At 38.6% G+C, this 22287-nt stretch overlaps 1 protein-coding gene and 1 long non-coding RNA gene across 13 annotated transcripts in view; one reads left to right on the forward strand and one right to left on the reverse strand.

The window, feature by feature from the left end:
• ZBTB20 (zinc finger and BTB domain containing 20) overlaps positions 1-9147 on the reverse strand; it is a 1026540-nt gene extending 1017393 nt beyond the window's left edge. For 11 of the 12 annotated variants that reach the window (XM_070465986.1, XM_070465969.1, XM_070465979.1 and 8 more), the window contains exon 1: positions 9065-9147. The gene's annotated coding sequence lies outside the window, so the exon portion shown is untranslated. The remainder of the gene's footprint in view (positions 1-9064) is intronic. The other variant, XM_070465996.1, reaches the window with a different exon arrangement.
• Positions 9148-9450: 303 nt separating this feature from the next.
• LOC139034709 (uncharacterized) lies at positions 9451-10363 on the forward strand. The gene is made up of 2 exons (XR_011487197.1): positions 9451-9794; positions 10085-10363. It is a non-coding gene; the product is annotated as an uncharacterized lncRNA (long non-coding RNA).
• Positions 10364-22287: the final 11924 nt, after the last annotated feature.

A 22287-nucleotide genomic window follows, 5' to 3' on the forward strand; every position in this document is an offset into this window, starting at 1 on the left:
TAAAAACTGGACAGCAGACAAAAACATGTACTATAAATGCCCTTCAGAAATAGTGACTTCAGAATTGAGTGGCACATGGTAGGTACTCAATAAATGACAGCTATTCTCAGATTTTACCATATAGGCTTTTTTGCTAAATTGCATTTCTTGGTAATGCATCTAAATTTACTGGCTAATTTTAAGTTAGTATTGATGATCATGCTTTTTGTGCCAAAACCATAGCAGCCTTTGTATCCCAAACTCTAGGTGGCCCCTATGTAAACCAGTTGTTGGTTCTGAAACAAATACAGGGGTTCAAACAACAAAAACATTGGTGCCTTCCAAAGTCAGTATGATAAATCCTACTGACATATATAGTCAGTTTATATATATATATATAGTTTTCAATATATTCTGTTTCTATTCTGCCTCATCCTTTTTATTTTTCTGTATGATCCCAGTTCTTGGTTCCTCAACCTGTTCACTTTAGGTCTCCTGTTTGACCTCTGCCTTCCCAGTACTCCCAGTATCTAATGCGTCCTTTGACCTGCTTCTATTCATGTTTTTCTTCCATCTGTTTTAATATGTTACCCAGCTCCAATGCTGCATCCAAACAAATCAGGCAGCAGCCACCCGGTCCATCCACTGTTAAAACCTTCAGACAAACTCGCTCTCAGGATCTGTACTTCTAGACTGAAAAGTTAAATTTTAAAAACAAACTTTAGCACAGCAAACATTCCTCCCATTTACAGCTCTTTTGCATTGTGCCCTTCTCTGGAACCTTCTCCAAATCCACTATGTCTCTCTTGAAATAAAATTATCAGTACTAAGCAGGGCGGGTATTCAGTGAATATGGTCCCAGAAGGGGCATGATGAGGGGTGATTAAGACCTTAGATTTTCTGGAGCTGGACTTGAGTTTGCATTTCCAGCTGTTATAGTCTAGCTCTGTGACTTTTAAGAAGTCACCTAACCTTCCTGAGCTTTAGTTTATCTTTAAAAAGGACATAATAACAGTATCTCTCTCAAAAAATGCAGATGTAACCAATGTCTGGTACAGAGTAAGTGCTCATAAATGTTGGCTACTGTAGTTGTTATTGTTATCATTGTTTAGTAGAAGAACAGAATGTATTTTTTCTTCTCACTATGCTTACAATCAATAAGCTTGCTAGTATCTTTCATACCAGTGCCGTTAGGAAAGGGTCTACATTAATCCCTCAGTACACAGACTGGGTTTCAGTTAGCTTCTATTCTAAAATAAGCCTCCTTTCTAAATATCTCCTTTTTCTCCCCTACTTGCATGCATTGAAGTACTCATAGCACCTTTTCTGCACTATGGTAAATTTTTTTCACTTCTCCCAAATAGTTGGGTGTTCATTTGTTTCAGTTGTGTCCGACTCTTTGCAACCCTATGTAGACCCCACGCTCCTATCTGTCCAGGGGATTCTCCAGGCAAGAATACTGGAGTGGGTTGCCATACCCTCCTCCAAGAGATCTTTCCAACCCAGGATTGAACCCGCATCTCCTGTGTCTCCTGCATTGTAGGTGGATTCTTTACTGAGCTACTGGGGAAGCCCCCCAGATAGCTTAGCATTGCCTAATACATTGTTGAGTTTATTGTATATTCTGTCTATAAGGTAATTTATAAAATGTTAAGAGCAGTACCAAGAATATCAAGTTAACGGATAGGTGTATGAGAGGGAGACGAACCAAGGATTATATAGCTTTCTCCAGATAGCCGCTTCCATTTGTGAACAGGTAAATGGTTTGAAGGTTTTGATCCTCTCACTAACACTCAGACCAGCCAAAGGAGTATGAGTCAATCAAAAAGAAATTGAGAATGAAATTCTAAATGAAAACTTTAAGGTCATCATTAAACAAATGCCTACAAGTAGGTACACAAAAATTGTGTGCAATTTGTTTCTGTATATGACAGCACAATAGTTGCAGTCTTTTCTAACACAAATTCGTCCCACTATTCTTGATCAAAATAGAGTCATCTTCGTCTATCTTACTGTCCTGCCTGTGTAAATCTGTCCCTGGGTGGGTACAATGTAGAATCAAAGATCAAATGCAGCAGTTAAGAATTACCAGTTTTATAAGGTCTATATGGAGATGACCCCTCATTACTCAGTTTATTTATGGTTTGCTTTAAAATAGCACAAAAACCAAGTTAATCTTCTTTCTTCAAATGTATCTATCTATATATTTTACAGAATTAGAAAATGACTGAGATAATTCATTCTGTTATTACCTTTCTCCACTTAAGCAACTTATGCAGAGTGAAATGCAAACAATCATGTTTATAAATTATATTACCAATATATCTACTTGAGTGAAGGTGAGCTGGTAAAAATTTATGCAAACTAATAGACTTATTATAGTTACCAACTATTAAAGATTATCAGTACTTAATATTGTGGCTTTTAAACTTGTACATTTATACTATATTTAAAAGCAAGTATCATTAAAATGAAACTTTTATCCAGGGCTGGAAGTAAAAGGCAAAGACAAATATTTTACATATACTCTTTCCTGTGCCCCTCTGCACATCACATCACATCACATTATCTGAAGATAAATAAAGATTCAAGTATCAAAAAAACATACTCACAGAACAGAAAGAGACCCTGAAGATGAAGGAAGCGTATCCAAACAGATCATGTAACATGCCTAAGATCATACAACTAGTTAGTTGTAGCACTAGATCTAGAACAATCTTTCCAAACTCTACATCTGAAATTTTTGACAAAGTGCAGTGAAAAGAGAATTCAGTGTAACATATGAGGGATTAGCCAATAAGTTAGATGTTGTCCCCTCAAGTTAAAAACCACTGGACTTAATGACTTCTCACTTGATTTTATATTCCTGGAAAATAAATTTAAAATAACATAAATCTGCAAAAACTGACTAGAAGTAATATCAATTACAAAGAAAATATATACCCTTTCTTAAATCAAAACCATTAATGCCTAAAGGAAGTCAAAGATTTACTGGTTGTGGGTACATGTATAGTAGTGATGGGATTTTTTTCGTTTTGTAAATTGTTTGAGGTTCCTTTTGTGATGTTAATTTGTATCCCCAAAATGGAAATACAAAGAAAATGAATTTCTGATAATTTATAAAGCACTGAACTATATATAAGTAAGTAAGTCTCTAGAAACAAAGATCAGTAAGAAAATGGTTGCCAATAATTTCAAAATGAAAAATCCAAGTTTTTTTAATATTGTTTGAATAACTGAAAATAATTATTGTTTAATATCATTTAAAAGAAAACATTTTTTTAAAAAGGTCAAAAGTAATTGAAAAAGAGATTAAAGCAGTTTACTTAATTCTCTAAATTGTGTGTGTATTTTTCCTCAAGTGTATATTCATGAGCTGACAGTAGAGACAGGCTGCCTGCTTTGTTTGACCATAGTTCTGTTTACCTCATACTGTCAAGAATGGATTTTGACACTCACAGTATTAATATTGCTATTTTTATTGATATAATTAGCACTGCTATAAATAATTCCTCGGCCTGGCATATCTAAGTATATCATTACAATCAGCAATATTAGGGCTTCTTTTTCTTACATGATGCCTCAGAAACAGATTGCTGGCCCAAAGAACAATGGTGACTTCATGATGTGGAAGTTAGGGGAAAAAAAAAAAAGTTGCCCTGTCAAGAGACTACTGTTTTGGGTATGACTTCACTAAACAAACGAGTTTATATTTGTTTGAAACTAAAGTTTCTCACCAATCTGCTGTTTCAATTTCACATCTCACCATATTGCACCTAAAACATGCAATCTGGATTCCTGTTGCTACTTCTCCCCATCCCCCCCAATAGCTCAGGAATGGGTTTGAAATATGAAGCTTCAATATATAAAGCAAAAGAATTGAGACACCCATAATTCAGAATAGGTGGGTGAAAATAAGTGTGCTTGAGGTCACCTGTATAACTGCCAATGGGTAGCCCACTTGTGAGCTTTTGATTATTACGCTGAAGCAAAATCAAAACATATTTTATCCTGCCTCGAGATCACATCAGCTGTGACAATAACCTTATCTAGACCTTACATAGTTTGTTCATAAAACAAAGTGGGGTGACTGACCCAGTGCATACTCAACACAGAATATGAAGGCCAAAACAAAATGACAATACAATTCAAAACAAGTTTGTGGAAATTTTAGGCTAGTATATTAAACCTTTCTTTGTCTCTATCACTTGACAGATGGTTAGCCTTTACACAGCCTAGTATCTCTGGCAAAGAAATGACCATGCCTAGCCAATAACACCCCAAATTTTGACTTAAAACGCACTGTACACATACTTGCACTTACCTTAAAAATATGAATAGAATTAGTCATTATTTTATTACTGTTGAAATTTGTCAGATGTCAAGATTTTATCTTTTACTTTATGAAATAGCTCTTTTTCAAACTCGCAACTATCTCATTATGTCGATCCAGGGTTAGAACAACTCTTCACTTCAGATTTCATTCATTTTATGTGCTGCTTAGTAATCATGCTTTGAAAAACTTCCTTGGGACTTCCCTGGCAGTTCAGTGGTAAAGATTCCTTGCTTCCACTGTACGGGTTCGATCCCTGATCAGGGAACTAAGGCATAAAATCCCACAAGCCATGTGCACTGCATGGCCAAAACAAAGCAAAACAGTTCCAAAAAATAAATTTTAAGTCAAAATTAACACAAAATTTACTATGTTGTTGCTCAGAGCAAAGTTTTGGTACGTAACAAAGTGTGTTCAACAAAATCACCCGGGAACTTTGAATGTCTACCACAAGGCAGGACTAGAATTATTTATCTAGTACTGAAATAAATCTTAATTCAAAACCTGATCACATATAAATATATACTTACATGCACATAAACACACATTGATCAACTATCCTTACTAGAATTAGAAAAAGTTCTTAATTTTTAACATTCTATCAACCATTCTTTACTTTCTAAAAAAGATTTCAGCTGAAACAATACACTCTTATTAGTTACACTCTCTGCTTTTTGTCCTAAATCTTCCTATTGATAGGTTTCAGATTATGCCAGGTCTGTATTCAAATAGCCACAGGCACTCTCAAAGTTCTTTAAAGTGTATTAACATGTACTCTTTCTGAAAGAGTTGATTACTGCTACAAATTAGCACAGAGATCTAGTGTAGGCATAGAAATTCAAGCCCTTCACAGCAGGGGGCGGAAGAACTGGAGGTAGGATTTGTGAACTTATTTGATTAACAAAATAAAATTCACTGTGTTAGAGAAAAATAAGAAAATCAGAACTTGTTATTTGAGAACTGTGAATTAGGTTTTGGAAAAGTGAGACACCCACTACTTTAAGTAACAAACTCATTGCTAAATCTACTCCCTTAACCAGGTACCAAGTTTCCTTCAATTAGAAACCTAGGATTTTTACACCTACAGAGTAAATGATTAAAGTAATGCTAAAATATTCTGTAATGTTCCTCTTGAATTACAAATGGGCTATTAAATCAGAGAAGTGCCAATCAAATGCTTTTGTAGTTTGAAAGAAAGGTTTAAATAACAAAGCATTTTTTTGCAGGCCTCTCCCTTTTTCTCTCTTTAAAGTCACCTATAAATTAATTACAACAAATTTCCATCTTCTCGTGATAAAAACCAAAACTGAAAAAAAGATTTAGGCACTTGATTTTTCAGACATATTCTTAAAACAAACTCTAACTAAAAACATTAAGATATTCTAGATTATGTTTTACCATAATTTGCCGACAAAAGCTCCACAGGAATTTCAGAGTAAATTCCAAGACACAGATTTTTTTTAATATAAAGTAATAGTTTATTTATTTCAAAGGCATGCTTAAAAATAAAACCCTATCTGTTAAAGAGATCTACTGAAATGTATGGAGAATGTTTCATGACAATAACAAAAGGTACAAATCAGCAATAAAGTACTGTAAAGTCTTCCTTTCTTATCATTGGCAGTTGATGAACACCTCCCTGATCCTTGAAAGGAGAAAACGGCTAGGTTTTAAAGTTTCATCCAAAAAAACCTTCTAGCAATCTAAGTACACGATATGTATGCAACATTACAATGAAAACTCCACACGGGCAGGGAATTTTTTCTCTTGTTCACTTGTTGTCCCAAGTGTCTAGAACAGTGTCCAGAACAGTTAGATGAATTTAAATATTCATTTCAGAAACAAATTATTTCAGAGAATAAGTTAGAGCCCGTTAAGCTACATTTCTATATTCCAAATGTTCTGAAGAGTTTCTTCTTACCACTTATTCTAAAATATTTGGAATAAATTGTAATTCATTTATAAATTTTAGATCCTTCTACAGGAACTTAGTTGTATCTTTTATTAGTCTTCTGAAAAGACCTAATTTTTTTTCTGGGAATTCCAATTTGGTTGGAAAGTCTCCTGAAGACTGACTCTGTGTCTGTCAGTGGCTCAGTCATGTCCAACTCTTTGTGACCCCATGGACTGTAGCCCACCAGGATCCTCTGTCCAAGGAATTCTCCAAGCAAGAATACTAGAGTAGGTGACCAGTCCCTTCTACAGGGGATCTTCCTGACCCAGGGATCGAACTCGGGTCTCCTGCATTTGTAGGCAGATTCTTTACCGTCTGAGCCACCAAGTAGGTCCTTGAAGACTGACTAATGAGATAAAATTCATTTAAAATGTTTGTCTTTTTTTTTTCCCTTGGATTTTATACATAGTAGTCAAAGTTATATTGACAACAAGACTAGCTGGATATTTGTGAACCTCAAAAACTTGCTGACCACTTCCGACACTGGCATCACATTAACTAGTAGTTCTGAACAACACCTCTCTTTCTCCCATCATACACACACACCAAAATTATAACCCTCACAAGTAAACTGTTCTTTCCTCTAGTAATTCATTTAAACTCATAGTCTTTCAGTAGCCACTTGCTAGTAGCTAGTGTACACATTAACTATATAGTTTCTTGGTACTGTAGCAATTTTAAAATACTGGCACCTTAAATGAACTAAACAGGTAAGCACAAAAACTTCTTCCTAAAAGTGGATAAAATTTGACAATTTTTAGCCTTAAACTTCTTTCTTCAGTCTGTTAAAACTGGGATCTCACCATGAAAGGGTGTATTCCTTTGGAGGCTGTAGCCAGTTAACTTGTCAACTGATCTTATTTCATAAACAAATGGCCTTTATTCCCCTGGTCTATGAGATCTGATTTTACAAAGCCAAAAATACCCAACTGCTATACTCACTGAGCAGCTAATTATATTTCTAGAAAACTCACTTTTTTTCCTTCTCATCTGTTTGAGCACCATGTATTCTTAAGCCTTGACAGCTAAACAATGAGTAACATCAGCAGTTTTTCAAGGACAACTTCAAAATTTCTCGACTACTCCCAAGAAGACACTGTGAATGGTATTACCATGTACTATATGTGCACCAACTTTGATACCCTGATTAAGAATGACAAAGAGCAACAAGGGCATTTAAAAAAATGTAAATTGTTGCTGTGGTTCTTTCCTTACAAAGAAGAGAAATGCAGGACTTAGTCAAAATTGGACTGATCAAATTTATACGTGGGGATGTGGTGGGCTGGAAGGGTTTAACTATTCCCTAGTGATGCACCTAAGGGTGCATGGGATTAGGAGCACCAGATAGGAATTTGTTGCACCTATGCATAATTATAACTGATTAATGTGTAAAGCTGGAGGATTTTTTTTTTTACAAAACAATCATTATAATTCATGTTTTAAAACTTTCAATACCAACAAGAATAGTAACTTTAGAACAGAGTTTGCTTGAAAACTGGTCTGTTAATTTTCTTGGCTGAAATTTACACATGACCACAGGATAAGAAAACTCCACTTGAGCAACACATTTCGGTTTTTCTAATGCTAAGAAGCAGTTGAGGCAATTTTCACATGTCTAGAAAATTAACAAATTCAACTTATCTTGGGCCAATGCTGATTTTGAATAAAGTACTTAACCCACCGGCTGCTTCCAAATTACTTCCTGTTTCATTCAGATTTTTATTGGCGAACTGTCATCCTGCTGCTGACCCCATTCAACTGGGCTGCCTTAAGAGATCAGCGGATTACCGCGCTAGGTAGGATAGCTGTACGCCATATTGTGTTTTCCGCTAATGTTTATAGTTTGTGTGCCTAGCATATGTTTGTGCAAGTGTGTTTATCAATAGAACTTTTAGAAAATCCCTGCCTCCTGCCTCTTCAGCATCCTTAAAAAGGATAACAGCTTCAAGAGGGGCGGGGCGTGGGGCGGGTGGTGGGAAAAGACCAGAATGCCACACAGATAGTAATGCATTAAACAATGTAAAACAGTGCATTTTCTTCCAAACTTTCAAAAGCTTCCAACTATTTCTCTCGGCTATGGAAAACCGTATTTTTTTTTTTTTTAATGTTTCCAGGGGGGCCCACAGGAGGAGAGAAAGAAGGAAAGGAGTGTCTTCCCTTCCCAAGCCCCCTCCTCTAGAGTCGTAGCAGCGAAGCAGGCGGCGGCCGGTAGCTCGGGCGTCTGGAGGGGCGTCCAGCGGCTCTGGGGCCTGGACCCCTCCCGCCCCCCAGTTCTCAGAAGACGCTCCAGAGACCGCCAGAGCCACGGCAAGCGGGGGAGGGCGAGAGGGAGGGGGCGGAAGACAAGCGGGCGCCTCTAGTAGCTCCTGAGCCCCGGCTAGTCCCCCTCAGCTCCTCTTCTTGGAAGCGGCAACTCCAGGCGCGGGGAATAGAGAGAAGAAGGCAGAAGACTCGTTTCCAGCTGTGGGACGCCCCGCCCGCTCCTAGGAACCGGGACCCTCCTGGGCTCCCTCCCTCCGCGCGGGGTCGGGCGAGGCCGCCGCCACAGCCCGGCGCGAGGGGGGGCGCTGAGAGAAGGGGGGAAGCGAGGCGGGGCGCCCGGGGGAAGGGGCGCGCGCTCCGCGGACCAACGGCCCGCGGGCTCGCCACTCTAACTCGCTCCCCCAACCCCACCCCGCGCCCCTCCTTTTCTGTCCGGCCGCCCCCCCACTCCAAGCGCCTCGCAGACGCCCCGTCCCCCACGGCACGCACACACCCCTCCCGCCCGCCTCACAACAAATTAGAGTTTTTGGCGTTACCTCCTCGCGCTCTTTAATCTTCTTTCCTCAACTCCTAAACTTCCCCCCGCCCCTACTTCTTCGGCAGAAGGCCCACATTGGGCGCCTCGCGTCTCGAAGCCTCTATCTTTTCCTACTATTGGGTTTCCCTCATGCCACTCTTCGCTTCAATGAGCCAATAAGGATGGGACGCCCCTCGTGAGGTTGCCGCCCATAAACAAAATACACTCTTCCTCCTCCCCTTCACCTGTCCCCACCCCATCTGCCTCTTCCCTCATCTCTACTAGCTTCGATTGGGCTAGGAGAGGCCCAATCCGCTATCCCAGACACACATTGGATCATGGAAACTTCGCTCAGAGAACTGTTAACAGATGATTCGTTGAGAGTCTTCCCACTTCCCACCCTCTGCCGCACCTTCGCCCACTCTGGAGAGGCCAGTCATATCTCATTGTTCAGTGATCGGAGAGTTAGGAGGCAATTGGTTGAGAGAGCCCGTCAGACTGGAATGGGGTGAGTCATGATTGGTCAACACACACAATCAGGTTTGGTTGTCTACTCCTCCGCCCCTCCTCCCTTTTTTCCCCACGCCCCCGCCCCCTCCCGCCTGCTTTTACTTTCTACGCATTTCTATTTCCTCCTTTATTTATTTATTTGTGATAAACTTAAATGACCCGGCGACGGAGGCGGGACTCGAGGCGAGGCCGAGGATGACGAGCGACGGCCGGGGGCCAATTGCCTAGAGGGATGCCGGGTGAGGGGCAGCGGCGGTGGCCAGTGAGAGTCCGGTGTCTGGAGTGCGCTAGGCCTATGGAGCCGGGATGCCCCAGCGGAGGCGGCGGTTACCCGCTGTCTGGCGCGGCGAGCTGGCGGGGGGAGCCTCAGGAGGGGAGGAGGGGTTGTCGCTGTCGCAGATAGCTGAGGCGGCTGGAGGGAAGCTGGATCCCGAGTGATGGGAGGGAAAGCGGGAGAGAAGGTCTGGGGAGGCGGCGGCGCTCCAGGCCCCGCTGAGTCCAGGCTTGGTTCCTGTGGAGCGGGGTGCAGGTTGCCAAGCCAGGAGGTCACCGGAGGCCGCTGAAGCAATGCCAGTGCTCAACGGGAAAATGTGTTCGTTCAGGAGATTTGGAAAAAAGACTATGTAAAACAGTTCGGAGTAAGCCGCCCTTAATACAAATGAGTATATTATCCTAACGGGAAAAGCAGATTATGTTTCTTATTACTAAAGACCTGAAGTACCAACGACCCAACTGGAGCCCACAAAATTCAATATCCTGAGGGCTAGAAGGAACAAATAAAGCAACACGGAAAATTAAATGCGGTTCAGACGCTTCAGTAAAACCTTCCTCCTCATCCATTTGTCACTCAACATAGCACTCCCCAGAGCCAAATTCTTACCAAGTGTTGGTTCTGTACTCAGGCATGGAGGGGGAAAAAATGAGGCTTAAAGCCAGCAGGAAGCTCAGGGAAGGTTCCTAAAAAGGGCTAAAATGGGGGGGGGGGGGGGGGGGGGGGGGGGGGAAACGGACGCTTTTCACTATGCAAGAAAAAAAACCCTGCAAAAATGAAAAGTCGCGGTATTTAGGGAACTCATCACAAAATAAGGGGCTTTATTAAAAATACCATGCTTACAAATAATACAGTGTATTTGCAGCTTGAAAACTATTTTTTAAGTAAGACATGTATTCGATGTGTAGTTTCTAGTAGACTCAGGTCTTCTGACTTTTATCCTAGGCTTCCCTGGGTTATGGAGCATGCCATAAATAAAAGAAATTAGTCATGAAACATTAAAGGTGGTTAGACAGACTTTATTCAGGACCATTGAGTTAGGTATCATTGCAATCGAATTTTGCATGAAGGTAGAGAGGTCGACCTCAATTTTGTGTTTAGAATGGGCAAGTGGGAACTTTAGCCAAGGAACAAGGTGAGGGTCAGTGGATGGAAAATTGCTAAGAGGGAAATGTTAGGGGTAAGGGAGATTTTGGCTGAACTAATCAAGCGGGATTCTTGCTGAAGACAAGCCAAGGTGATCAGACATCACCTTGGGGATGGTGGAAGGTGAAGAACCTGATCATGTATCTAGGGTAATAGGGTGTGTGTGGTGGGGGTGGTGGGGGGGAGTCATTGCTAAAACTATTTTGCGAGGAAGTGTACAAATGTCTGGCTTTGGTTAATGCGTTTTGGTAGGATCTAAGCAAAATAAATTGGCCCTGGTGAAAAAAAAAAGTGTACAAGGCTTTGCCTTCATAAATAACAGTAGGTCTGTCTTTTGAAGAATATTTGTACAAGGGTCTCAGAATCCACAGAATTACTGCATCAGGTTTCAGCAGATTTAAAAAGCAGTATACAAATTTCTATTGCATCTGGAAGCCAAAGCATTTCAGAATTTATGTATAAAATCTTAACTACAAAGTAATGTAGTGACCATAGTTTAAGTGTTCCATACAGAATAATCAGCTTCACATGAGAAAATTCAGTAAAAGTGAACAAAAGTGTTTTAAATAGTTTAATTCCACAACTTTTCTGAAGTACAATGGCCACTCCCTGTAAGTGCTACATAAAACTCAGTCCTTTTCTGCAAATTTTAAAGCTATCATTCAGTGTAAGGGCCTGAGAGCTGTTAGGAGTATAAGAATATGGCATTAGGAAAGCAATGTAAGATAACTCTAATTCAATATTAGTGAGCAGGTGAGGCCTTGGATGTTACTGCCCCTATTTGAGATAGTGGTTATTTATACCAGTTCTCCTGATGTTAGAATCTGGGGTTAGAATGCTTCTATCTATAAGGAATGCCTCAATCTTTATATTTACATTGCACATGCACAGACTTCAACCACCCCCCCACACCTCCCCCCAACACAGAGATAAAATTTGCTAAAAGATGTAGCAGGAATTCCATAGTAACATTAAATAGCTCTCCAACCACAAGCAATAAAAGAAAATGTAGTGAAAAAAAATATGTCTTTTTACAACTGTGCAAAAAGCTAGAAAACATTTTCCATGTGAACAATGAAACATTGTGTGATCTATGTAAGTAAAACTGTAAACTTGCCAGTGAATATCAACTAAGACTTAAAATGTCAAGTTGCAAGTGACAGAAACTCAATTCAAACCACCTTCACCAGTTAAAATTGTTGGCTTATACTAAAACAGTGGAGATATAGTTGTCCCAAGCACAACTAGATCTGGAACTCAAGGAGGTCTCTGAGCATTATGCTGAACATGTATTTACCTTTCATCCTGTGCTCTTTTGGGGACTGTTCCTCCCAAAATCCAGTCATGTGATGCAGATAGAACTACCAGATATAATGCCCACCTCTCTGTTAGGTTAAATGCAGAATCTAGTCCCTATAGGACCTGATACGGATTTATATATATACTATGTAAACTAGAGATTCAGTTAATTTTACCTGTTTACATATTGACTTTGTATACATACATCTTGGTGGACTCTTATTACTTATCACTTGACTCAACTTTATGTAGAAATTCATATAATCTAACAGTGATAGTACTTTGTTTCTTCAGGGTTTGTAATATATTATTTTTCTTATTTTGTTGAATAGACTGACAGCAAAATGTTGAATAGTAGTTATACTAGTGTGTATCTTTGTCTTATTTTTGTATTTTTGTTGTTATACCTTTAATTATGTTTCTTGCTGAAAGTTCTTTTAAAGTTGCTGTATTATCATAAATTCCAAAACATTGCATTTTAAAAATTATGAATGAGAATTAAATTTTATCAAATACCTCTTCTAAGTGTATGAAAAAAATCATTATTTTTATTTGTTCTGTTAATGTATTGAATTATGATGGTAGATACACCTAGATAAATTTCTTAATTTTATTTCTAGTTAATAAATAATGTATTAAATTTTCTATTTTTATTTTGGAATATGCAGGCTGTAAACATTGATATTCCTAAGTAGCATAGACCTTGTTGAACCTTCATCCAATTATCAAATTTTTATTAGACTAGCTTCTTAGAATTGGAAAAATTTTGTCTTTTACCATGCTTATGACTTATTTCCTTTTTTAAAAATGATAGATCTTTATTTTCTCAATTCTGTAGTTTTTGGTTATTGTACCTTTCTACCTCTTCTTTAGACATTTTGGTAATTTAAATTTGCTTAGAAAAATATTTGTTCTAGATTTTCAAGATTATTTTTTAACTTCTGGTTCAGTTCAGTCGCTCAGTCGTGTCTGATTCCTTGCGACCCCATGAACCACAGAACGCCAGGCCTCCCTGTCCATCACCAACTCCCGGAGTCCACCCACACCCATGTCCATTGAGTTGGTGATGCCATCCAACCATCTCATCCTCTGTTGTCCCCTTCTCCTGCCCTCAATCTTTCCCATCATCAACGTCTTTTCAAATAAGTCAGCTCTTCGCATCAGGTGGCCAAAGTATTGGAGTTTCAGCTGCAACATCAGTCCTTCCAATGAACACCCAGGACTGATCTCCTTTAGGATGGACTGGTTGGATCTCCTTGCAGTCCAAGGGACTCTTAAGAGTCTTCTCCAACACCACAGTTCAAAAGCATCAATTCTTCGGCACTCAGCTTTCTTTAGGGTCCAACTCTCACATCCATACATGAACACTGGAAAAACCATAGACTTGACTAGACGGACGTTTGTTGACAATATCTCTTTTTTAATATGCTATCTAAGTTGGTCATAACTTTCCTTCTAAGGAGTAAGCATCTTTTAATTTCATGGCTCTAATTACCATGTGCAGTGATCTTGGAGCCCAGAAAAATAAAGTCAGCGACTGTTTCCCCATCTATTTGCCATGAGGTGATGGGACCAGATGCCATGATCTTGGTTTTCTGAATGTTCAGCTTTAAGCGAACTTTTTCACTCTCCTCTTTCACTTTCATCAAGAGGCTTTTTAGTTCTTCTTCACTTTGTGCCATAAGGGTGGTGTCATCTGCATATCTGAGGTTACTGATATTTCTCCAGGCAATCTTGATTCTAGCTTGTGCTTCCTCTAGCCCAGCATTTCTCATGATGTACTCTGCCTGTAAATTAAATAAGCAGGGTAACAATAATACAGCCTTGATGTACTCCTTTTCCTATTTGGAACCAGTCTGTTCCATGTCCAGTTCTAACTGTTGCTTCCTGACCCGCATACAGATTTCTCAACAGGCAGATCAGGTGGTCTGGTATTCCCATCTCTTTCATAATTTTTCACAGTTTATTGTGATCCACACAGTCAAAGGCTATTGGCATAGTCAATAAAGCAGAAATAGATGTTTTCCTGGAACTCTCTTGCTTTTTCAATGAACCAGCAGATGTTGGCAATTTGATTTCTGGTTCCTCTGCCTTCCAGCTTGAACATTTGGAAGTGCACAGTTCACGTATTGCTGAAGCCTGGCTTGGAGAATTTTAAGCATCACTTTACTAGTGTGTGAGATGAGTCAATTGTGCAGTAATTTGAGCATTCTTTGGCATTGCCTTTCTTTGGGATTGGAATGAAAACTGACCTTTTTCAGTCCTGTGGCCACTGCTGAGTTTTCCAAATTTGCTAGCATATTGAGTGCAGCACTTTCACAGCATCATCTTTCAGGATTTGAAATAGCTCACCTGAAATTCTATCACCTCCACTAGCTTTTTTCATAGTGATGCTTCCTAAGGCCCACTTGACTTCACATTCCAGGATGTCTGGCTCTAGGTGAGTGATCACACCATTGTGATTATCTGGGTCGTGAAGATCATTTTTGTACAGTTCTTCTGTGTATTCTTGCAACCTCTTCTTAATATCTTCTGCTTCTGTTAGGTCCATACCATTTCTGTCCTTTATCGAGCCCATCTTTGCATGAAATGTTCCCTTGGTATCTCCAATTTTCTTGAAGAGATCTCTACTCTTTCCCATTCTATTGTTTTCCTGTATTTCTTTGCATTGATCGCTGAGGAAGCCTTTCTGATCTCTCCTTGCTATTCTTTGGAACTCTGCATTCAAATGGGTATATCTTTTCTTTTCTCCTTTGCTTTTTGCTTTCCTTCTTTTCACAGCTATTTATGAGGCCTCCTCAGACAGCCATTTTGCTTTTGTGCATTTCTTTTTCTAGGGATGGTCTTGATTCCTGTCTCCTGTAGTGTCGTGAACCTCTGTCCATAGTTCATCAGGCCCTCTTGTCTATCAGATCTAGTCCCTTAAATCTATTTCTCACTTCCACTGTATAGTCATAAGGGATTTGATTTAGGTCATACCTGAATGGTCTAGTGGTCTTCTCCATTTTCTTCAATCTTAACTTTACATAATGTTATTTTATCACTTATCTTTTTAAAGTGTCCATAATTAGAGTCTATCACAGCACCATATTTATTTCTTAGTCAACAGATTTTATTTGATCATGTGTGTTTATATTATTGTGTTTGTGATTTCTCTATTTAGTTTTAAAAATTATTTTAGCTACATACATTCAAATCATCTTCCTACATCAGGGGAATTTTGTAATTTTACCTAATCTATCACCATGCAGTATATTATTCTAAAACTGTGACCAGTGACGACCACAGTTTTATTTGCTTGTGATTATGTGAATTAGCAGTTTGGGCTAGTTCTGCTGAGTGGCTTTACTCCTGGTCCTCCCAGCTTTGTGTCTAGGGCTTCATTCTATATCACACAAATGTCTAAAGTCCCACTTCTTTCCCCTTTATGCTATTAGAGTCCTTCTGTAAGGCTTCTTCTCAGTACATGCAGACTCAGTAGATACTCCTCAGGAAAAAGTAGTTGGAGAATTCAGCTTACCCAGGAGAAGCTTTTCTCTCTCTAGTATTTTAATTCATCAGTTCCTTTTTGCATCCACAAGTCTCTGGTACTTTTAAAACTTCAGTTTTTGTGATGTATCTGATATTTTTTCTTACTTCAAGGGAGTTATGGTCTGTTACTATCTTCACCATTCTTTCTGGAGGCAGAAGAGAATGTTTTAATTTCAAATACAATATTTTTCAGTTGTAGAATTTGTTTGATTCCTTTTGATGAAGTTGTGTCTATGCTGAAATTTTCCTTCTTTTCATCTTATTCTAAACATATTAAACATATTTATTGTAACATGAAAAAGTGAATGTGTTGGTGGCTCAATCATGTCCAAATCTTTGTGACCCTATGGATTGCAGCCCACCAGGCTCCTCTGTCCATGGGATTTCCCAGGCAAGAATACTGGAGTGGGTTGCCATTCCCTTCTCCAGGGGATTTTCTCAACACAGGAATCAAACTGTTGTGTCCTGCATTGTAGGCAGATTCTTTACTGTCTGAGCCACTAGGGCAGCCCGTATTGTAACACACTTGAGTGAAACTCCCATGCCTGTAAGCCTACTTTTAGTATTGTTTTCCTCTTCATTTGAATCATTCATTCCTCCTTTTTTTAGTATGGCTCGTAATTTTTTTACTGAATGCTGGAGATTGTGATGAACAATCATGGAGATTAAGCTTCTTCTGGGAGGCAGAGTCCAGGCAAATCACCTTGATCGTTATAAAGGTCAGTGTTCGTTTTATTCAGGCAGGTGTATTTCAGGCAGATTTGTTTCCATGAGCATAGCCTTTCTGGGGTCTCAAATAAAAGTCTGGGTGTTGCAGCTTCTCCTTTACTTTAGCAATCTCTGAATTCCAGTCCTCTGTTTAGCAAGCAAGCAATATCTGCTCTGCAGTGGCCTCATAGTTACTGTTTTGTTACTCTGTTACATATCCAAATTAAAAATTCACAAATTTTTCAAGGAGAAAATCAAATACAGAGTTTTAGACTGACTTCTCAGTCACTCCTTTCCACTGAAATTTCTCAGTCACTTTCACTTCCACTTCCACTGAAATTTTGTCAAGCTTCAGTCACTTTGAGTTAAACCCTGTCTTCTCTTGCCTCTTCCCAGTGAGCCTGTAGCTTTCTACGGAGACTCAGTTCCTTCACTTTGTGAATTGGAAATGCCTCAGGGAAAGGGCCTGGTTGACTTTAGAGCTCTCCTTATTATGTTTCTCTTCTCAGAAACCATAGCTCCTCAAACCCTGTCTGTATCAGTTATCTTCAAAGAGATGTTTTATATATTTTATTTTAAATTTTATAGTTGTTTCTGACATAGAATTAATCTGAGAACTCCATTATAACTAGAATTTCTGTGAATTAGTATAAATCATTTCACCAAGCTGAGCATACAAAACCAGGTCACAAGTCTTTTAATTCTCAGATATTCCTAACTGTTGTCAAATAGACCAAGTATGACTCTAAACTTGGAATGTGCTAATGATAAGTCTGAGATTTTTGGAGTTCCTTACTAAGTCCACAAGATCATTTTTACTCATTGTATTGATAGTTTACAGTGAATGATATGAGATCTGTGATCTCTGAAGGAAAAGATTTAGCTTTAGGACCAGGGACCAGGCTTGATCACTCAAGAGCTTTTGTGTAGCAGAGTTTTATTAAAGTAAGAAAAGGGACAGAGAAAACTTCTGACATAGACATCAGAAGGGGGTCAGAGAGTGCCCCCCTCGCTAGTCTTAGCAAGGCCTTATATCCTTTTATCAGACCCACTCCCACAACATACATCTTAAAATACCAGGATTAGTCAGAAGGTTCTTGTTAAGGAGAAACATATCCTTGAGCAAGATACATTGTTGTTACATCATCCTTACTAAGACTAAGGAATGTAAAAAAAAATGTTTGTCCTTTCCTCCTCCTTGAAAATTCCAGACCCCTATCTCCTCCTCAAGAGCCCCAGACCCCTCTCTCCTCCATGGGGACCCTGGACTTCTTGTCAACCTGCCTCAGAATTGACTCTCTCAGTATCATTACCAGAATATGTGGTTTATTCACTAGAGAGGGTTTCTGTTGATGCTGTTGCTTCCAACCAGTGTTGCTTTGAAAATCGATGGGTCTCTCTGTATGGTAGATAGTGTTTTAGTGTATGATACAAATGTCACTATAGCTGATCCTACCCTGATTTCTATAGTGTGGAAGTCCCTTTCCCTGTGTTAGTATCACAAGCCTGGGATTCAAATCTCAAAGTGATTTTTTATTGTAGGGATCTTTGGGTGGAGGTAGAATTTTCTCTTGGAAAATGATGGTGTGAGAAGGATTTCTTGCTTCAACCATATACTGAGCCAGAACAAGCCCTTCCCTGCAAACTCTGTGTGTCCTGATCCTCAATTAAGAATGGAATTATTTCACTCACTGTCCTAAGGTCTGCTCCAGATTCTGTCACTGGTTAAATCACATTTTGGCTAAGGAAAAATTTATGATGATACCAAAGAGCAGTCATTTAAATGTGATTTACTCAACATGGTTCTCCCTTTCTGGGTCTCTTTTGTTCAGTGAATGCCTCAGTGTTGACATGAAGGCCGCTTTTAGTGTTAAGGAATATCTACTGATGTGGTTTACGTTGGAAAGCTATTAGAGAAGATGTATGCATTTCTTATTGTGTTGTAACAATTATCACAAATTTAGCGATTTAAAACAACACAAATTTGTTATATTACAGTTTCCTACATCAGAAGTCCAAAATTAGTCTCTCTGGGCTAAAATCAAGGTATCCAGGGCCTTTTTTAGTTTCTGGAAGCCACTGCATTCCTTAGCTCGTGACCTCATCTTCTATCTTCAAAACCAATAGCATAGCATTTTCCAATTGTTCTATCTCTAATTCTAACATTTTCTAGCTCTCATCCCTTGCCTCCTTCTTATGAGGATCCTTGTGATTACACTGGGTTACCTGGATAATCTAGAATAATCTATCTCAAGATCTGCAAAATCTCTTTTGCTGTGTAATACATTCACAGATTCTGAGAATTAAAATATGGACTCTTCTGGGGGCAGAGGGGATGATTATTCATCCTACCACAGAAGGCTTTTTGCCACTTGCATCATTATCCTCAGACAAGCCCACGTAATACAGGGCTCTAATTTTTAAAACTGAATTTAATTCTAGACATATTTCCGTAGGTCTTAACAACAGTCCTTGAGTGGATCTTTTTTTTATATAGAATTCCATAACCCAAGGGTTAAACTGCTGAATTTCTATACCTCAAGAATTTTTAGACTCTTTCCTAATGTGCAGATCCTCAGAGGGTTAGGGTGGATTAGGTAGAGATGGCAAGGGGGTTTTCAACTTGCTAATTGTTTTTTAGAGAACAGGTTTAAAATCTGTTTTTGTACTGTCTTGTGAAATTATGCACCAGGCATCCATTTGGAAATACTTCAGTTTACCAAAGATTAATCACATGTCTCTCACATGCCAGTGGAAAATGCAGTGGCCTCTAATCAAGCATTACAGCCAGGAAGCTAGAATCAGAGGAAAGACTGAACTCCTCCGAAGTTTCTCTTCTCTGTCTCTTCCAAAATTCAGTAATCCTGTCCTCTAATAGAGTTATTTTACATTTTGTCTATTTGTAACTGGCAGAAAGAAACAAAAAGACCTTTGGTGACCCTGTTTTGTTTGTTTTTTTCCCTGAAAAATATGATTTTTACTTTATGACAGAGGTCTCTAGCTTTATGAACTCTTTACCCTCTAGGTAAAGAAATATTTAACATTATCACCTGCTTGAGAAAGTATAAAAGAAATTTGAGAAATTAGTTTTTTTTTATTTTCAAATTGTGCATCCCTAAACTATTTGTGTAGAAAATTAATATGTGTAGTATTGTGTAATTAATAGTATTGTGTACTATTAGTATACATAATATTGTGTAGAAAATTAAATCACTAGAGAAGATTTGTTTAAAACCTCTTTTAGTAACTCTACTGTTATCTTCAACATCTTAGTTAGAATTTTAATGTTTCCAAGTTTATGAAATGCACATAAATGAATGATACTGTAAATGCCAAAGACATTTTAAGTTTCAAAACAGAATGCCTTTCTGATATTCAAATTTAAGCAACTATCCTCATAAAAATCATTAGAAAGTACAGAAGTCACAGGGGGAAATGACAATAAACTTTTAAATTTGAAAACTAAACTGGTATTTTGAAAAAAAAAATGTCTACTTCCAGTGCCTTAAGTTTGGTTGTTGAAGAATATACAAAGTATATTATGTTTGATCTTCGCTTATTTACGGATCATAAACTCCCCCCAAATGTGAGCTTCCCATACTAGTTTTTCATTTCCTTCAAGCCTTCATGGGCTATAAGTGAAAGTCACTCTGTCGTGTCCGACTCTTTGTGACCCTGTGGACTATACAGTCCATCAAATTCTCCAGGCCAGAATACTGGAGTGGGTAGCCTATCCCTTCTCCAGGGGATCTTCCCAACCCAGGGGTTGAACCCAGGTCTCCTGCATTGCAGGCAGATTCTTTACCAGCTAAGCCACCAGGGAAGCCCAAGAATACTGGAGTGGGTAACCTATCTCTTCTCCAGGGGATCTTTCTGACCTGGGAATCCAACTGAGGTTTCCTGCATTGCAGATGGATTCTTTACCAGCTGAGCCACCAGGGAATCCCATCTCGTGGGCTATACACTTTGCAAATAATGTTTAAAATTGTGAGACTGCAGTACTGTCATTTTGAATGAAAAAAAAATTTTTTTTGATCCATACGCATCTGTCATTATGGTCAGTAGGTACTGGCTCACTATGGAGCAGAAGGCTAGTTCTGGAACCAAGAGCTTTAAAAATGTTAAAGGGTTTCACTGAAACCTAGTACTGTTGAAAGCATATAAGAACTAAACACTTTGAGTAAGTGGTTATATTTTCAAGAAATTGGGATGATTTAGATTTGGGAGACAAGGAAAGAAATGGTTCCTTATAAATAAAAAGGTCCAGGAGCATGTAATCACAGCCCTTGCTAACTATTTCTGTCACTTAGGCATTTTAGTTCTTTCCATATCAGCAGTTTAAGAGAAGTGGTGCTTACGTCTAAGGTAAATTTAAGTTCCTTCCCTAGAGGAGCAGAAAACCAAGGGAAAGAGAAGGAAAGCCATTTAGACCTGTTTCCTGATTCTCATTTTGATCACCTTGATTTACTTTATTCTGTACATACTGGGGGCTTCCCTTGTGGCTTAGCTGGTAAAGAATCTGCCTGCAGTGTACATACTGGATGAGTGCTTACTTTTCTTGTTGTCCATATTGCTTTTACTTAAAATTCAGAGATAAGATAATTGAATTTGGTAGAAATGCAAAGCACAAATCTTGAACATTATTACATTATTGCATTGTTATTTCCACTTATATATGATGATTTAAGTATGATTTGTATATGGCTTAACTATTGTAGGAAAAGTCCTTTTCTCACTCTCCCTCAATAGAAGTTTCAACTCTAAACATTCAGTTATTTATGTATTAAGCATGTGTTTATTGAAAGCTTTCTAATTTTGCTAAATATTACACACATAAATATAAATTAGTTGTGGTCCCTACTCTATATCACACAGTCTACTAAAAGAAATGTGATAATTCTATTAAAATATAATAAGGGCCATGGTAAAGGTATGTTTTAATACTTAACATTTATTAAATACTTACTATAAGCCTAGGAACTGTATCTATACTTTATTTTTCTAATAGCTTTATGAGTTAAGTACAAATATTATCTCCACTATTATGAGTTAAGTACAAATATTATCTCCCCTAATACAGAGGAAGAATTGAGGTTTAACAACGTTAAAAGCATAGTGAATTCGTAGTGTCAAATAATTTACTGATTGATATCTGTTACAGTTGAGGTATCCTTTTTGTGGGATTATTTCTTGAGATTTTTCTATTTTTGATAGACTGATTGAAGTATCATCTAATACACCTATCCTCTCTTTCAATCTCTATGTTAACTTTCAGATTTGTGACCTGCATGTCTGCTTCCCCCAGCATTCTGCCCATTTGTCACAGCCTCAGGGTGGTGGGGGGTAGGAAGACTCTTGGAAAGAAGGGGCCAAAACCCCTCTGACAATAATAGATTCTTGGGAGAAGAGTCCAAAAAAGGTTAAAACAATACCTGAAGAGAGATTTACAAAATGATAACTGCAGAGAAAAGAAAGAAACAATACAGATGTCACACAACAATGGAGATGTCATTTTGGAAGTTTTAGCCCCTAGCACTGGAGCTCACCGTTGCTCTTGGCATTGATCCACATAATCTTTCTTATTCATGATGGTGCTGGAAAGAGAGGAAGCCTTAAGCTTCATTTAGAAACTGGAGTATAAAATAGATAAGAATCATCCAATGGGAGCAAATAGAATGGGCACCTAACCAGGTATTGAGATGGTGATACAATTTATCTATACTAAGAGTGAAACTTTTTTTTTTTTCTCATTTATTTTTATTAGTTAGAGGCTAACT

This window comes from Odocoileus virginianus, chromosome 4 (genome assembly GCF_023699985.2).
Source record: "Odocoileus virginianus isolate 20LAN1187 ecotype Illinois chromosome 4, Ovbor_1.2, whole genome shotgun sequence".
Classification (NCBI taxonomy): Eukaryota; Metazoa; Chordata; class Mammalia; order Artiodactyla; family Cervidae; genus Odocoileus; species Odocoileus virginianus.